Below are 16,573 nucleotides of genomic sequence, written 5' to 3' on the forward strand. Positions count from 1 at the left end.
GATTTGATAACAGCTTTAACACAAAATCACCTGATATACATTTTTGAAATTGAGATAGTGAAGCCTGTAGAAATCATTTTAATGAAATGGTGTTTATGGGTATCAATCATAGTGTGTCTAAAATGGGTATTGTGTACATACACATATATATTAAATATGTATATGGAAACATCAAAATAGTTTAGAAATGAATTTATTCTTTTGCTTTTAAAAATTAAATTATCTTTCTGTAGTTATACAATGGAATCCCCTTTAACAGTACAAGTTATAAATACTGTAAAAGTGTTGATCAATGTCACCCCTTTCAATATTTCACTAATCCCTTCCTTACCAGTCCCTTCACTAATTTTCATTTTGTAGGATACACATTGGATATGTGACTGCATTATCATTCTCAATTCATAAGTCCACTTCTGTTGCTGATTTGAGCCTACCCTCCTTAAGTATCTGCTTCCTAGTGGTTTATTTAGCAGAAGTTTGACTTTGCCTTTCTCATGAATTATACTATTAGAGTTCTCCCTTGAAGCTACTGTATCTCAGTTAATATATTTTAATATATTTGCATACCACCCTGTAAACTAAATTTACCTTCACTATATAAAGGAAAACATGCATCCTTTATTTCCGTGGGCCTGACTTACTTAATTCATTTAATATAATGTTTTTCAGGTATTTCCATTTCATTACAAATAGGACATCTTCCATTCCAATGGATGAGTAAAATTCTATTGTGTATATTTTCCTGACCTAGTCACCCATTGAGGGGCATCTGGGCAGATTCCATATCTTGGCTATGGTGAACAGTACTTCAATAAATATAGTTGTGCTGGTAGTTTTAATATATCATGGTTTGTAACCTATTGTGTAAATGTACCAGGTGTGAAATAGCTGGATAATAGGGTAGCTTTATGTTGAATTTTTGTTGTTGTTCATAGGGTTTCAACTCAGGGCCTGGGTGGTGTCCCTGAGCTTTCATGCTCAAAGCTGCTGCTGTACAAAGTGTGAGCCAAGATGCCACTTCTGGTTTTCTGATGGTTTGCTGGAGATAAGAATCTCTTGGACTTTCCTGCTGGGACTGCCTGTAAGCCACCATCCTCAGATCTCAGCTGAGAAGCTAGGATTGCAATTGAGATCCACAGAGACCTGGCTATCTATTTTAGCAATGATTATAGTTAAGGAATTATATATATATAATATAAATATATATAATATAAATATACATATGTGTATATATATTATATATTTTTTTATTATCAAACTGAATTACAGAGAGGTTACAGTTTCATACATTAGGCATTGGATACATTTCTTGTACTATTTGTTACCTCATCCCTCATTTCCCCCTCCCCTCTCCCTCTTTCCCTTTCCCCACGAGTTGTTCAGTTCATTTTCATCAAACAGTTTGTAAGTATTGCTTTTGTAGTTGTTTGTCTTTTTTTACCCTGTGTCTCTCGATTTTGGTATTCTTTTCCTATTTCCTGGTTCTAATACCAGTATACACGGTTTCCAATATACTCAGATAAGATACAGAGATAGTGTAGGTACAACCACAGGAAGGTGATACAGGAATATCATCAATAATAGAGGCTACAGTTACATATGGCACGTTGAAAGTATTTAAAACTGTGATATAACAATCTCTCTCCTATCTATCTATCTATCTATCTATCTATCTATCTATCTATCTATCTATCTATCTATCTATCTATCTATCTATCTATCTATATTTTTTGCCAGTCCTGGGGCTTGGGACTCAGCTTGAGCATTGTCCCTGACTTCTTTTTGCTCAAGGCTAGCACTCTGTCACTTGAGCCACAGCGCCACTTCTGGCCTTTCTGTGTATGTGGTGCCCAGCAATCGAACCCCGGGCTTCCTGCGTGCTATGTGAGCACTCTACTGCTAGGCCACCTGCCCAGCCAAGGAATAATATTTTTTTGTTTTGTTTTGTTTTTGCCAGTCCTAGGCCGTGAACTCAGGGCCTGAGCACTGTCCCTGGCTTCTTTTTTGCTCAAGGCTAGCACTCTGCCACTTGAGCCACAGCGCCACTTCTGTCCATTTTCTGTATATGTGGTGCTGAGGAATTGAACCCAGGGCCTCATGTATACGAGGCAAGCACTCTTGCCACTAGGCCATATTCCCAGCACCGGAATAATATTTTTAAATGATCAATTTATTTATTTGTTGTCAAAGTCATGTGCAGAGGGTTACAGTTGAAGATGTAAGGAATTGCATACATTTCTTATCGAACTTGTTACCTTTTCCCTCATTTTTCTTCTACCTTCTCCACCATTCCTTCCCATTCAAGTTGTACAGCAGGTTTGTAGCATACTGTCTTGTAAGTATTGCTGTTGCGTTGGTTCAACTTTAACTTTCTGTGGCTCCATTTTGATATCTCCCCTTCCCTTCCCTAGTTCTCATAAAGGTATATACAATATCCAGGGAACCCAAATCAGTTACAGTGATATCAGGGGTAAAACCATTGGAAAGAAAAAGTCATAATTTCACATGGTACCTTGAAAATAGCAACAACAATGACTAAACACTAAAGACTTGTTTTCATATTTTGTAGTTCATTTCACTTAGCTTTATCTTATGTTTTCATATGTACATATCTATTGAACTATTGTGATCATCCACTGGACCTTCTTTTTTTTTTGGTGACAAAAAGTAAGTTTTAATTTCTTTTTTTTCTCAAAGAAACAAACTCTTTTATTTAGAAGAATAGGATTTCTTTCACACCATCAGTTCAAATATACAAGGCACACACATAACTGGATCCTAGCTATCCTTGTAACTATAGAACTTGGAGATAGGAACCTGTTGTCTTGTCTTCTTTCAACTCTTTACTTCTTTTTTGTGTCAATGTATAATTATTTAATACTTACAAGTAAAAGGGTTTCACACTAACACAAATATCCAACATGCATTAATCTACATGCATACACACATATACATGCACATTTATATGTGGATATGAACATTCAAATTGGTTTTATTGATTTACATTTCTTTTTTTTCATTTTTTCTTATTTATTGTCAAAGTGATGTACAGAGAGGTTACAGTTTCATGTGTTAGGCCTTGGGTACATTTCTTGTACAGGTTTTTACCTTCTCCTTCATTCTGCCATCCCCACTCACCCTTTCCCTCTCCCTACATGAGTTGTTCAGTTGGTTTACACTAAAGAGTTTTGTAAGCATTGCTTTTGTAATCATTTGTTTTTATCCTTTGTCTCTCGATTTTGAAATTCCCTTTCACTTTCCTAGTTCCAATACCAGTATATACAGTTTCCAATGTAGTCAGATAAGACACAGTGATAGTGCGGGTACAACCACAGGAAGGGGATACAAGAGGATCATCAATAATAGAAGCTACAGTTTCACAGGGCATGTTGAAAATAATTGCCACAGTGCTATAACAATCGTTTCCATAACATGGAGTTCATTTCACTTAGCATTATCTTATGCATTAATAAGGGCATAGCTATTGGGCTCTTGTGATCCTTTGCTGTGACTAGCCTAAACTTGTGCTAATTATTCCCTACGAGGGAGACCACACAGTCTGTTTCTTTGGGTCTGGCTCACTTCACTTAGTATAATTATTTCCAAGTCCTTCCATTTCCTAATGAACGGGACGATGTCATTCTTTCTGATGGAGGTATAAAATCCCATTGTGTATATGTACCACATTTTCCTGATCCATTTGTCTACTGAGGGGCATCTGGGTTGGTTCCATATTCTAGCTATGACAAATTGTGCTGCAATAAACATTGTTGTGCTGGTGTCTTTAGTGTGTTCTACTTTGTAATATTTTGTGTAGATGCCCAAAAGTGGGGCTGCTGGGTCATAGGGAAGTTCTATGTTTAGCCTTCTGAGGAATCTCCATACTGCATACCAAAGTGTTTGAATCAGGTTACATTCCCACCAACAATGAAGTAGGTTCCCTTTTGGCCACATCCCTTCCAACATTTGTTATTGTTAGTTTTCCTGATAATGGACATTCTTACTGGGGTGAGGTGGAGTCTCAATGTTGTTTCGATTTGCATTTGTTTTATGGCCAGTGATGTAGAGCACTTTTTCATATGTCTTTTGGCCATTCTCATTTCCTCATCAGAGAAGTCTCTTTTCAAGCCTTTAGCCCACTTGTTGAGGAGGCTGTTGGTTCTTTGGGGTTTTGTTTTGGAGGAATTTAAGGTTTTTTTTTTTTTTTTTTGGCCTGTCCTGGGCCTTGGAATCAGGGCCTGAGCACTGTCCCTGGCTTCTTCCTGCCACCTGAGCCACAGCACCCCTTCTGGCCGTTTTCCATATATGTGGTGCTAGGGAATCAAACTGAGGGCTTCATGTGTAGAAGGCAAGCACTCTTGCCACTAGGCCATATTCCCAGCCCGGAATTTAAGTTTTTTAATTCTGCATATATTTTAGATATGAGGCCTTTGTCCATTGTATGGCTGGTAAAGATCTTTTCCCAATCTGTGGGCTTTCTGTTTATCTTGCAAGCTATGCCCCGTGCCCTGCAGAAGCTCTGCAGTTTGTTGCAGTCCCATTTGTCCATCCTTCCTTTGATTTGTAGCATTTCTGGGTCTTTGTTAAGGAAGTTCTGTCCTGTGCCAAGGAGCCCAAGTGTTTCTCCTACTCCTTCCTTTAGTGTTTTCAGGGTATCTGTTTTAATTTTGAGGTCTTTGATCCATTTGGAATTGATTTTGGTGCACAGTGATATATAAAGATCTAGTTTTAGTTTGTTGCATGTGTTGAACCAGTTTTGCCAGCACCATTTATTAAAGAGGCTATCTTTCTTCCATCCTATTTTTTAGCTCCTTTATCAAAGATTAAGTAGGCATAGTTCTGTGGGTTCATTTCTGGGCCTTCACTCCTATTCCATTGGTCTTCAGGCCTGTTCCAATACCAAGCCAATACCAAGCTGTTTTTATTACTATAGCTTTATAATACAGCTTGAAGTTTGGTATTGTAATACCTCCAGCACTGTTCTTTCTGCTTAGGATTGTTTTTGCTATTTGGGATCTTTATTTTTGTATATGGATTTCTAGATTGCTTCCTCTATTTCATTAAAAAATGTTGTTGGGATATTAATGGGTATTGCATTGAATTTGTAGATATCCTTTGGCAATATTGTCATTGACCCATATCCAGCACTGAAATAGCAACAACAATAAGAGATGTCCCATCTAAGAAAATTCCAGGTCCAGAGGGATTCACAGAATTCTATAAGGGTTTCAAACAGAACTCACACCAATATTTCTCAAACTCTTCCATTAAATTGAAAGAGAAAGTTCACTACCAAACCCATTATATGGAGCCAGTATAACCCTCATCCCAAAACCAGGCAGGGACTCATCGTGGGAAGAGAACTTTAGACTGATTTCCCTAATGAACATTGATGCAAAAATTCTCAACACATTCTGATCAGTAGACTTCAACATGTCATCAAAAAAATCATACACCATGATCAAACTGGATTCTTCCCAGGGATGCAATTTTTTTTATTCTTTCTTTGCTTTTTTCTTTTGTACTGAAAGTCACTTAATTTTAATGATGTAGTTTTTAATTATTTTTTCCCATTTTTTGGCTCTGGGCTTGGATTTTTGTTCTTTTTCAAGGAGCTTAAGGTGCTTCCTCAAGTTGTTGAATTGAGGTTTCTCCAGTTTGCTGATATGGGCACTCATAGATATACATTTTCCTCTGAATACTGCCTTTGCTGTGTCCCAAAGGAGCTGGTACTTTGTGTACTCATCTTGGTTTAATTCCATGAATATTTGCATTTCTGCTCTTTTTTTTTCAATGACCCACTGGTGGTTCAGCAATGTGTTGTTTAGTATCCATGACTTGTAGAGTTTTCGGTGGTGGCTGTTTGAGTTGAGCTGTAATTTTATTCCATTGTGGTCTTAGAGAACACAGGGAATGATTTTTATTCCTCTGAATTTGTACAGAATTGCTTTGTGCCCTAAGATATGATCTATTTTGGAGAATGTTCCATGTGCTGCTGACAAGAATGTTTATTCTGGTGTTGCTGGATGGCATATTCTGTAGATGTCAGTTATGTCTAGTTGGTCTGTGCAGTTATTTAGTTCTGAGGTTTTTTTGTTTTTTGTTTTTGTTTTTGTTTTTCTAGCTCTGAGCAAAAAGTAGCCAGGGACAATGCTCAGGCCAAGATTTCAATCCCCAGCACTGGCAAAATAAAGATTCAAATATTGCTCAGGTGGAGGTTAGTCCTACTCTGTGTTTTCTACTGTTCTTCTCTCTTGGGTCTCATTCAAAAATCCATCCACAAAGAAAGTGTTCAGCCAAGTGCTATGGCTCAAGCCTGTAATGCTAGCTAGTCAGGAGACTGGATCTCAGGATCACAGTTCAAAGGCAGCCTAAGCAGCAAGAAACAAAAAAACGAGAAGTCAAGCTATGGCTCAAGAGCACTAGCCTTGAGCACAGAAACTCAGCTCTGAGTTGAAGCACCAGGACTTGCACACCAAAATGGGAGGAGGAGGAGGAAAGAGGAAGAAGAGAAGGAGAAAACAACAATTCAGAGACAGGAGGCCAATAATAAGGCTTGTGTTTTTCCAGAGAAATGCTTTTGGAAAATTCAACCATGACCACAATGTGCCCTCTCGTGACAATTTCTCACCACTTCTCCATTTTTTAGAGAGACTTTTACTCTCTACATAGAAAATGAAAGGAATCTAGTGAGTGGAAATTTCTTTTCATTTTTTATTTTTTTTCAAATTTTTATTATCAAACTGATGTATAGAGAGGTTACAGTTTCATATGTTAGGCATTGGATACATTTCTTGTACTGTTGGTCACCTTGTCCCTCATACCCCTCTCCCTCCTCCCCCTTTCCCTTTTCCCCCATGAGGTGTTCAGTTCACTTACACCAAACAGTTTTGCAAGTATTGCTTTTGTAGTTGTTTGTCTTTTTTTACCCCGTGTCTCTGAATTTTGGTATTCCCTTTCAATTTCCTACTTCTAATACCAGTATACACGGTTTCTAATACACTCAGATAAGATTACAGAGATAGTGTAGGTACAACCACAGGAAGGTGATATAAGAACATCATCAATAATAGAAGCTACAGATACAGATGAGACGTTGAAAGTAGTTACAACTGTGATATAACAATTGTTTCCATAACATGGAGTTCATTTCACTTAGCATCATCTTATGAGTTTCTTTAATTTTAATGGATTAAAAAATTAAGTTTGGTTCAAATAGGCAAAAGAGATGTTATTTTTCAAACACTACGTAGATTGATTTTTAAATTCTATTTTTTTGCATTTTTTAAAATTTTTCTTCATGCTTACTGGTAAAATGGGTTTCATTTTGAAAGTTTTATATGGGCACCTGAAGTCTTTTGACAAAACGAACTATTGTCCATGACCTTTTAGTTCCTCTAAAAATTAAAATGATATTAATGGTCTCAGTTATTTCATTTTCATTCATGTATGTGGAACTCCATAATATTTGGTAGAATATATCTAAATCTGTTGAAAGCAACAAAAAGTCAGATAAAAACATATGCAATACTATCCCCAACAACACACACACACACACACACACACACACACACACACACACACACACACACGGAAGACTGGAAAACACTAACTCAGGGTCCAAACCCAGTGTGCTTTAGGTGAATATATTATTTTTAAGAATATAAACTTTTTAAATTTCTATATGTATATGCATGTAATTAAGTTGGAAATTTTCTAGAGTAAGTATCTTTTTACATCCCCTGCTTATTTCTCATGCTGGGCCCAACATCCAAACAACCATACCATGGTTATTTCATATAGCTGGAGTTGCAGGGAGCAGTATCTACCTCTCTTTAAATATCTTCAGCTGGACACTGGTGCATAAAGACATTTAAGAAAAGTAGGCCGGCAGATAGCTGAGCATCAATACAATATTTGTTTGGAAGTAAATATTCTTACAAGATCAGGAAAAAAGGAAACACAAAGGTTTTTTGGGAAAAGTCTCTTGAGACACCTGCTAGGAGGCTCAATGTACCAAGCAGTCTGAGGTATACTCTACATGGAATGGGGTATTTCAGGAACCTGGAGTCACGGTGGCAAGTTCTGAATGCTCAGCGCAGTAGCCAGTTTCTTTGGGGTTTTCTCAAATGCTTTCCCAGAGACAGAGACATGAAGCACTGAACCTGGCATTTAAAGTAGTAGGAGCTGGGGTCCCATAAACACTCCTTTACTCTAAGACACATTACTCTTCAATCCTGGCTGCATCTGGCCTTGGGCCTATGGATTTGAAAGAAGAGCTCAGAAAAAGGTAGATCTTACTTGATTTCCAACACTTGCCTAAGTGCCAAGCTGGAGACCAACTGGAGGAAGCCATGATTTCTGCTTTAATCCAGAAGCCAGACCCTGTCCGGGCCTCTGAGGACCCCTTTTCCCATACCTCCCGGGGAAAATGCCTGAACCCCAAAACTAAGAAAGAGACTCAGCCCTACCCCTCCAACCGGTAGAAGGAATAAGGCGTATCTTTGTGGACTTTGCTGAGTTGAGGAGAAATGCTGAAATCCCCTTCCCTGCCAGCCTCCCTCACATGTCTGATGCAGGAAGAGAATCCCGGGGAGACAGCTTGATGGTTGAATGGGTCTCGCCCGCCCAGGGGGCGGGCAGAAGAATTTATTACAGTAACAAAGGTGGAAGGGGAGGGACTTGGGGTGATTAACTGATTGGATGAGCTGGGCTGCCCATCAGGTGATGTCATGAACCTTCCTCTGTGGGTGGGGACTACAGCCCCCCCCACGGCCCCGCCATTAGACATGTGGCCAACCTGGGAGGCCAAGCCAAGCTTGCTTCTCTTCTGGTTGAGGCCAGAAGGTGGGAGGGGCCCTCCCACACTGCCCCAGGGCTGGTTGAAGGGCAGTGAGAATCCCCAACAAGACCCCACCTAGCTCTCAGGGTACCAAATAAAGCTGTGGAAGTCATTATCTGGATATATTTACCTATGAACTATTAGGCACCCCTTCACATACTAAGTGCTACAATCCCAATGCCTTTTGGGTCTCCTTGATATATTTGCAAAGCCAAGGCAACACCAGTGATGAGGCTGGCAACATCTGAACTGTGAAATTCCAAGATCAAATATTAATTCCAGAACAGGGCATTTTCCACTACCCACTCATCTAACTGATTTGAACTCATCTCCTTTTGCTGATCCCTGAAGACTCCTAACCCTTACACTGGCACAGTGCTTGTAAACACCCTGCTTGGGGGTAGAAGTTAAAGAACCCTTGGTCATTAAATCCTGGGACTTGTATTCCTTACTCCTGAGCCTAGCCTGGGCCTGTAGAAATAACTCATACTCAGAGAATGCCCAGCTGATAACAGTGTGTCTCCACATAAGTGGTTCAGATGGTTATGCCAAGAGGAGGGAGAGTATTTCGACCAAGTAGGAATAGGGAAAAGGAAGAGGAGAAAACAGGGTTATATAATCCAGAAAGATGCTTCAGTGAAAAGAAAATGAAGAAAGGGTGAAGACAAGAAATGGAGAGTTAGGAAAGGGGAGCCAACAAGATCATATGCCATAGGGAGACCCTAGGAACAAGGCAGGCCTTTTCCCAATACATAGTGTTGGCTTCAGTGCAGTGGCTTCAGCACACTCTTTCACCTCTCCCCACAGACAACAAGAAGGATTAGGTTGAGGGGGAAGGGGAGGGGGGAAGGGCTGTGCCAGTTCTAGACTGTTTGGGTGCTCTGGGCCAGGCTTTCCAGCTTGCAAGGCCTGATCTGTCAGGAAGATTATCTTCCAAGGAGATTAATAGGGAGGCACTGCAATAATAATAGTTTTATTTGATGTGATGACTCTGATTGATTTACTTGCAAACTGATAGGCTTTTAATTGAGAGCTTTCATCTAGTCCAAGATGAAAGGCAAACGGTGGCGAAAGGTGTCTGGCCTGCCCTCCAGCCTCAATACTGATTATCCATCTGGAGGAATAGTTAATAGTCCAAGGCATTTTCAAACTTTTTTCCTTAGCTCTCGTTCCCCTTTCCTTCTTCTGCCCCCAACACCCTCCTTGAATGTTTGCCATTCCCACTCCTTTTTGTTAGAGAAAACAAATCCTTTCCATTGTGTGCAAATAAAATCCATAGGACATCCACATGAACCAGCTGTTCAAGGTTGAAGACACTAGACCTAGACTGGAGTAATTAAGAACTCCCCACCTCTGGAGCCCCCTCTGCCTTAGGGAGATTTGGCTTCCTGCCTGAGGTGCTAAGGCTCAGATCTCTGCTGTCATCTCCCAAAAGCTCGGGGCATGCAGGTCCCCAGGAGCCCCAGTATGCTTGGATTTTTGGGAGTTGGGTTTTGAGCGAAGCAATCACATGCAGCTCACTACTTGCACCTAGTTAGCACAGCACAGACCCACAAGTATGCAGCCACTTCCAGGGGTGCAGGACTCACTCTATGGCTTCCCCAAGCTTTGGGCACCTAGGTAGGGGGCCTCCCCTGAGCTGCCAGGCCTAAGGAGAAAGCTACTGCAATTAGAGGACCTAATAAACAGTGCCAAAGGACCTGATTGGAAGGTTGGAAAGGATTCCCAGAGCCTGCAGCACAGGCCCCTCCCAGCCTCCCCAGCTCTAGTCTCAACCCCAGCATTCAGTGACCAAGCCTATCCAAGAGACACGTGTCCAAAGCCCAGCTCTCCAAGCTGGGAGTGCCGCAGCTGCTCCAAGTGGACACCTAGACAGCACTGCATTCTGTGCACAAGCAGATGCTAACATTTGAAGGACAAAAGCGGCTTCAAACATGCTGCCCTGCAGAGCCAATTTAGGATTGCCATCCATGGAAACTGGTATTTTTTTTTTCCCTCAAATTTTTATTATCAAACTGACGTACAGAGAGGTTACAGTATCATACGTTGGGCATTGGATACATTTCTTGTACTGTTTGTGGCCTTGTCCCTCATGCCCCCGTCCCTCCCCCCCTTTCCCTCCCCCCCCAGTTGTTCAGTTCACTTACACCAAACAGTTTTGCAAGTATTGCTTTTGTAGTTATTTCTCTTTTTTTACCCTGTGTCTCTCGAATTTGGTATTCCCTTTGAATTTCCTACTTCCAATACCAGTAAACACGGTTTCCAATATACTCAGATAAGATTACAGAGATAGTGTAGGTACAAACATAGGAAGGTGATACAAGAACATCATCAATAATAGAAACTACACATACACATAGGACGTTGAAAGTAGTTATAACTGTGATATATCACTTGTTTCCATATCATGGAGTTCATTTCACTTAGCATCATCTTATGTGTTTCTAAGGGTATAGCTATTAGGCCTTGTGATGCTCTGCTATGGCTTGCCTAAACCTGTACTAATTATTCCCAATAAGGGAGGCCATAGAGTCCATGTTTCTTTGGGTCTGGCTCACTTCACTTAGTATAACTTTTTCCAAGTCCTTCCATTTCCTTACAAAGGGAACAATGTCATTCTTTCTGATAGAGGCATAAAATTCCATTGTGTAAATGTACCACATTTTCCTGATCCATTCATCTATGGAGGGGCATCTGGGTTGGTTCCAGCTTCTCGCTATGACAAACTGTGCTGCGATGAACATTGTTGTGCTGGTGGCATTACTGTGATTTTGTTTGTGGTCTTTTGGATAGATACCCAACAGTGGGGCTGCTGGGTCATAGGGGAGTTCTATATTGAGCCTTCTGAGGAATCTCCATACTGCTTGCCAGAGTGGCTGAACCAGTTTACATTCCCACCAACAATGAAGTAGGGTTCCCTTTTGGCCACATCCCCTCCAACAATTGTTATTATTAGTTTTCTTGATATATGACATTCTTGCTGGGGTGAGATGGAATCTCAATGTTGTTTTGATTTGCATTTCCTTTATGGCCAGTGATGTAGAGCATTTTTTCATATGTCTATTGGCCATTCTCATTTCCTCATCAGAGAAGTTTCTTTGTAAGTCTTTAGCCCACTTGATGAGGGGGATATTTGTTCTTTGCAGTTTTGTTTTGGAAGAAGGTAATTTTTTTAGTTCTGCATATATTTTAGAGATGAGGCCTTTGTCTGTTGAATGTCCGGTAAAGATTTTCTCCCAGTCTGTGGGCTTTCTGTTTATCTTGAGAGCTATGTCCTTTGCCGTGCAGAAGCTCTGGAGTTTGATGCAACCCCATTTGTCCAACCTTTCTTTGATTTGTAGCCTTTCAGGGTCTTTGTTAAGGAAGTTCTGTCCTGTTCCAAGGAGCCCAAGTGTTTCTCCTACTCCTTCCTTTAGTGTCTTCAGGGTGCCTGTTTTGATTTCAAGGTCTTTAATCCATTTGGAATTGATTTTGGTGCAGGGTGATATATAAGGATCTAGTTTTAGTTTGTTGCATGTGTTGAGCCAGTTTTGCCAGCACCACTTGTTAAAGAGGCTATCTTTCTTCCATACTATTGTTTTAGCCCCTTTATCAAAGATTAAGTAGGCATAGTTCTGTGGGTTTAATTCTGGGTCTTCAATTCTGTTCCATTGGTCTTCAGGCCTGTTCCGGTGCCAATACCAAGCTGTTTTTATTACTATAGCTTTATAATACAGCTTGAAGTTGGGTATTGTAATTCCTCCAGCACTGTGCTTTCTGCTTAGGAGTGTTTTTGCTATTCTAGGTCTTTTATTGTTCCATATGAATTTCTGGATTGCTTCCTCTATTTCATCAAAAAATGGTGTTGGGATATTAATGGGTATTGCATTGAATTTGTAGATAGCCTTTGGCAATATTGCCATTTTGATTATATTAATCCTCCCAATCCAGGAGCATGGGAGGTTTTTCCATTTTCTTAGTTCTGACTTAATTTCATTTTTCAAGCTTTTAAAGTTCTCTTCAAAGAGGTCTTTCACTTCTTTGGTTAAGGTTATTCCTAGGTATTTTATGTTTTTGGGGGCTATTGCAAAAGGAGTTGCTTTCCTGATTTCAGCCTCGGTCTTCGGGTTGTTAGCATAGAGAAAGGCCGTTGATTTTTGAAGGTTTATTTTATATCCTGAAACTTTGCCAAAGTTTTGTATCAGCTCTAGTAGCTTGGGGGTAGAGTCTATGGGATTCTTTAGGTATAGGATCATGTCATCTGCGAAGAGAGAAAGTTTAACTTCATCTTTTCCTATTTGGATCCCCTTTATAGTCTCTTCTTGCCTAATTGCTCTGGCTAGGAATTCTAGTACTATGTTGAAGAGCAGGGGAGAGAGTGGACATCCCTGCCTTGTTCCTGATTTTAAAGGGAATGGCTTTAGTTTTTCACCATTTAGAGTTATGCTTGCTGTTGGTTTGTCATAAACTGCCTTGATTATATTCAGGAATGTTCCCTGGAATCCCAGTTTTTCCAGGGCTTTTAGCATAAATGGGTGCTGGATTTTATCGAACGCTTTTTCCGCATCCAGCGATAAAACCATGTGGTTCTTTACCTTGCTCCGGTTGATGTGGTGGATTACATTAATTGACTTGCGTATATTAAACCAGCTTTGCATCCCTGGGATGAATCCAGTTTGATCGTGGTGTATGATTTTTTTGATGACCTGTTGAAGTCGATTGGCCAGAATTTTGTTGAGAATTTTTGCATCTATGTTCATCAGGGAGATTGGTCTGTAGTCCTCTTTCCGTGATGAGTCTCTGCCTGGTTTTGGGATGAGGGTTATACTGGCTTCATAAAATGAGTCTGGCAGTGAACGTTCTCTTTCAATTTCATTGAAGAGTTTGAGAAATATTGGAGTGAGTTCTGTTTTGAAGGCCTTGTAGAATTCTGCGGTGAATCCATCTGGACCTCGGCTTTTCTTGGATGGGAGATCATTTATTGCTGTTTCTATTTCAATACTGGATATGGGTCTGTTTAGAAGGTTAAAGTCTTCATAGTTGAGTTTGGGGGTATCAATTTTTTCTAGGAAATCATCCATTTCTTCCAAGTTCTCGAATTTGTTGGCATAAAGGTTTGCAAAATAGTCCCTTATTATTTTCTGAATTTCGGTTATTTCTGTGGTGATGCTACCTGTTTCATCTCTTATCTTGTTTATTTGAGTGTGCTGCCTTCGTTCTTTGGTCAGGTTTGCCAGGGGTCTGTCTATCTTGTTGAGTTTTTCAAAGAACCAACTCTTTGTTTTGTTGATTCTTTCGATGGTTTTTTTCGTCTCTAATTGATTTAATTCTGATTTGATTTTAATTATTTGCTTCCGTCTATTGACTTGGGGTTTGGCTTGCTGTTCTCTCTCCAGAAAATTAAGGTGCTTCCTTAAATTACTGAGTTGCTGTTTCTCCAGTTTGTTGATGTATGTACTCAGAGATATAAATTTTCCTCTGAGTACTGCCTTTGCTGTGTCCCAAAGGAGCTGGTACTTGGTGCCCTCAACTTGGTTGATGTCCATAAACCTTTGAATTTCTATTTTAATTTCTTCAATGATCCACTGATGGTTCAGCAGTGTGTTCTTTAGTCTCCATGAATTGTGGGATTTTCTGTGGTGGCTGAATGAGTTGAGCTCTAATTTTATTCCATTGTGGTCTGAAAGAATGCAGGGAATGATTTTGATACTTCTGAATTTGTACAGATTTTCTTTGTGCCCTAAGATGTGATCTATTTTGGAAAATGTTCCGTGTGCTGCCGAAAAGAATGTGTATTCTGTCCTTGCTGGGTGGAATATTCTGTAGATGTCGATTGAGTCTAGTTGGTCTATGCAATTGTTTAGTTCTGTGGTTTCTTTGTTCAGTTTTTGGCGTGTTGATCTGTCCAGAGGTGATAGTGGAGTGTTAAAGTCCCCCACTATCATTATGTTTGGGTCTATGAATGTTTTTAGAGCCAGTAGTGTTTGTTTGATGAAGTTGGGTGCTCCTGCATTTGGCCTGTAGATATTTAGGATGGTTATTTCTTCCTGTTGGAGAGATCCTTTTACTAGTATGTAGTAACCTTCTTTCTCTCTTCTTACCTTTTTCAATTTGAAGTCAATTTTGTCTGATACTAGGATTGCAACTCCAGCCTGCTTATGGGGGCCATTTGCTTGATAGATTTGTTTCCAGCCTTTCACTTTTAGAAGATGTTTACTTTTGCTGGATAGATGTGTCTCTTGGAGGCAGCAGAAAGATGGATCTTGATTTTTGATCCAACTTATGAGCCTATGTCGTTTGATTGGAGAATTAAGTCCATTAATGTTGACAGTTAGGATTGAGAGGTGATCGTTTGTTCCTTTCATTATCACTGTCTTGTTTAAAGCTGTGTCTTCCCATTTCTTGATCTAGTGTTTACTAATTAGGGTTCATTTCTCTGTCTGTGTTGGGATCCTGATTATTTTCCCTGTATAGTACATCTTTAAGGATTTTGTGTAAAGCTTGTTTGGTGGAGATATATTGTTTCAGTTTTTCCTTATTGTGGAAGACTTTTATTTGACCTTCGGCTATGAAGGAGAGTTTGGCGGGGTACAGAATTCTTGGTTGGTAGTTATTTTTATTTAGAGTTTGGTATACTTCATTCCAGGCTCTCCTTGCTTTCATGGTCTCTGCTGAGAAGTCTGGGGTAATTCTGATTGCTTTTCCTTTATATGTGATTGTTTTCTTTGCCCTAACAGCTTTGAGTATTTTTTCCTTGCACTCTGCTGAAGCTGTTTTGATCACAATGTGTCGGTGGGAAGTCCTATTCTGGTCTGGTCGATTTGGGGTTCTAAATGCTTCTTGTATCTGTATAGGCCTTTCCTTCTGGATATTTGGGAAGTTCTCAGCTAATATTCTGTTAAATAGGTTGCCTATCCCATTAACCTCTTTCTCCAAGTTTTCCTCAATACCTATTATCCTTAAATTGGGCTTCCTCATCGTGTCTTGAATCTCCTGTAGCGATCTGTTTTGTTGCTTGGACTGGATTTGTATTGATTTTTGATCTTTCTCCATAGAATCTAAGGAATCTTCAGCTCCTGAGATTCGATCCTCTGCTTCAGTTAGTCGGGACTGTAGGCTAACTACTTGATTTCGAATCTCTTTTCCTTCTGACTGGTCTTTCCTGATGTTTTCCATGTCATTTCTTAGGTCCTGTATGGACTTCTTTACTTCATTAACTTCATTACTTTGGTTTTGAGTGTTGTCTCTCAAATCTTTAAGTTGGGTAGCTATCTTTTCATTTGACTCTTGAAGCTCACTTATCTTTCTATTTGTGGATGCCATGAAATTCTCCATTAATTTTTGCTTTGCCTCCTCACGCTCTAACATAATTGACTGAAGAGATTCAAACTTTTCATTTATCATGTTTATCAGTAAACTTTGTAGAGCATTTTGGGGGTTTTCTTCTATGTTTTTGATTGACTGCTCTGCTTCCTGCTTGTTTTGGGTGGGGGATAGGACTTCATTATTTGCCATCTTTCTTGTGTTTCTTCTGCCCATTTGAATTGGGAATGCCAGTCTACCAGCACCTGTGAGCACTGTTTAAGACCCAAAGCAGCCCTTACCAAGCACTGTTGTGTAAATCTTACAATTTCACAATTATAAACAGATAACTTGTATACCTGTCTATAAAGTTAGATTTGGTGTTCCTAAAGAATACAATTTCAATATAACATCTGATCCTGGGCCCTGTATTCAGTAGTTACTTATTTA

Source organism: Perognathus longimembris, chromosome 3, assembly GCF_023159225.1.
Source record: "Perognathus longimembris pacificus isolate PPM17 chromosome 3, ASM2315922v1, whole genome shotgun sequence".
In the NCBI taxonomy this organism is placed as follows: Eukaryota; Metazoa; Chordata; class Mammalia; order Rodentia; family Heteromyidae; genus Perognathus; species Perognathus longimembris.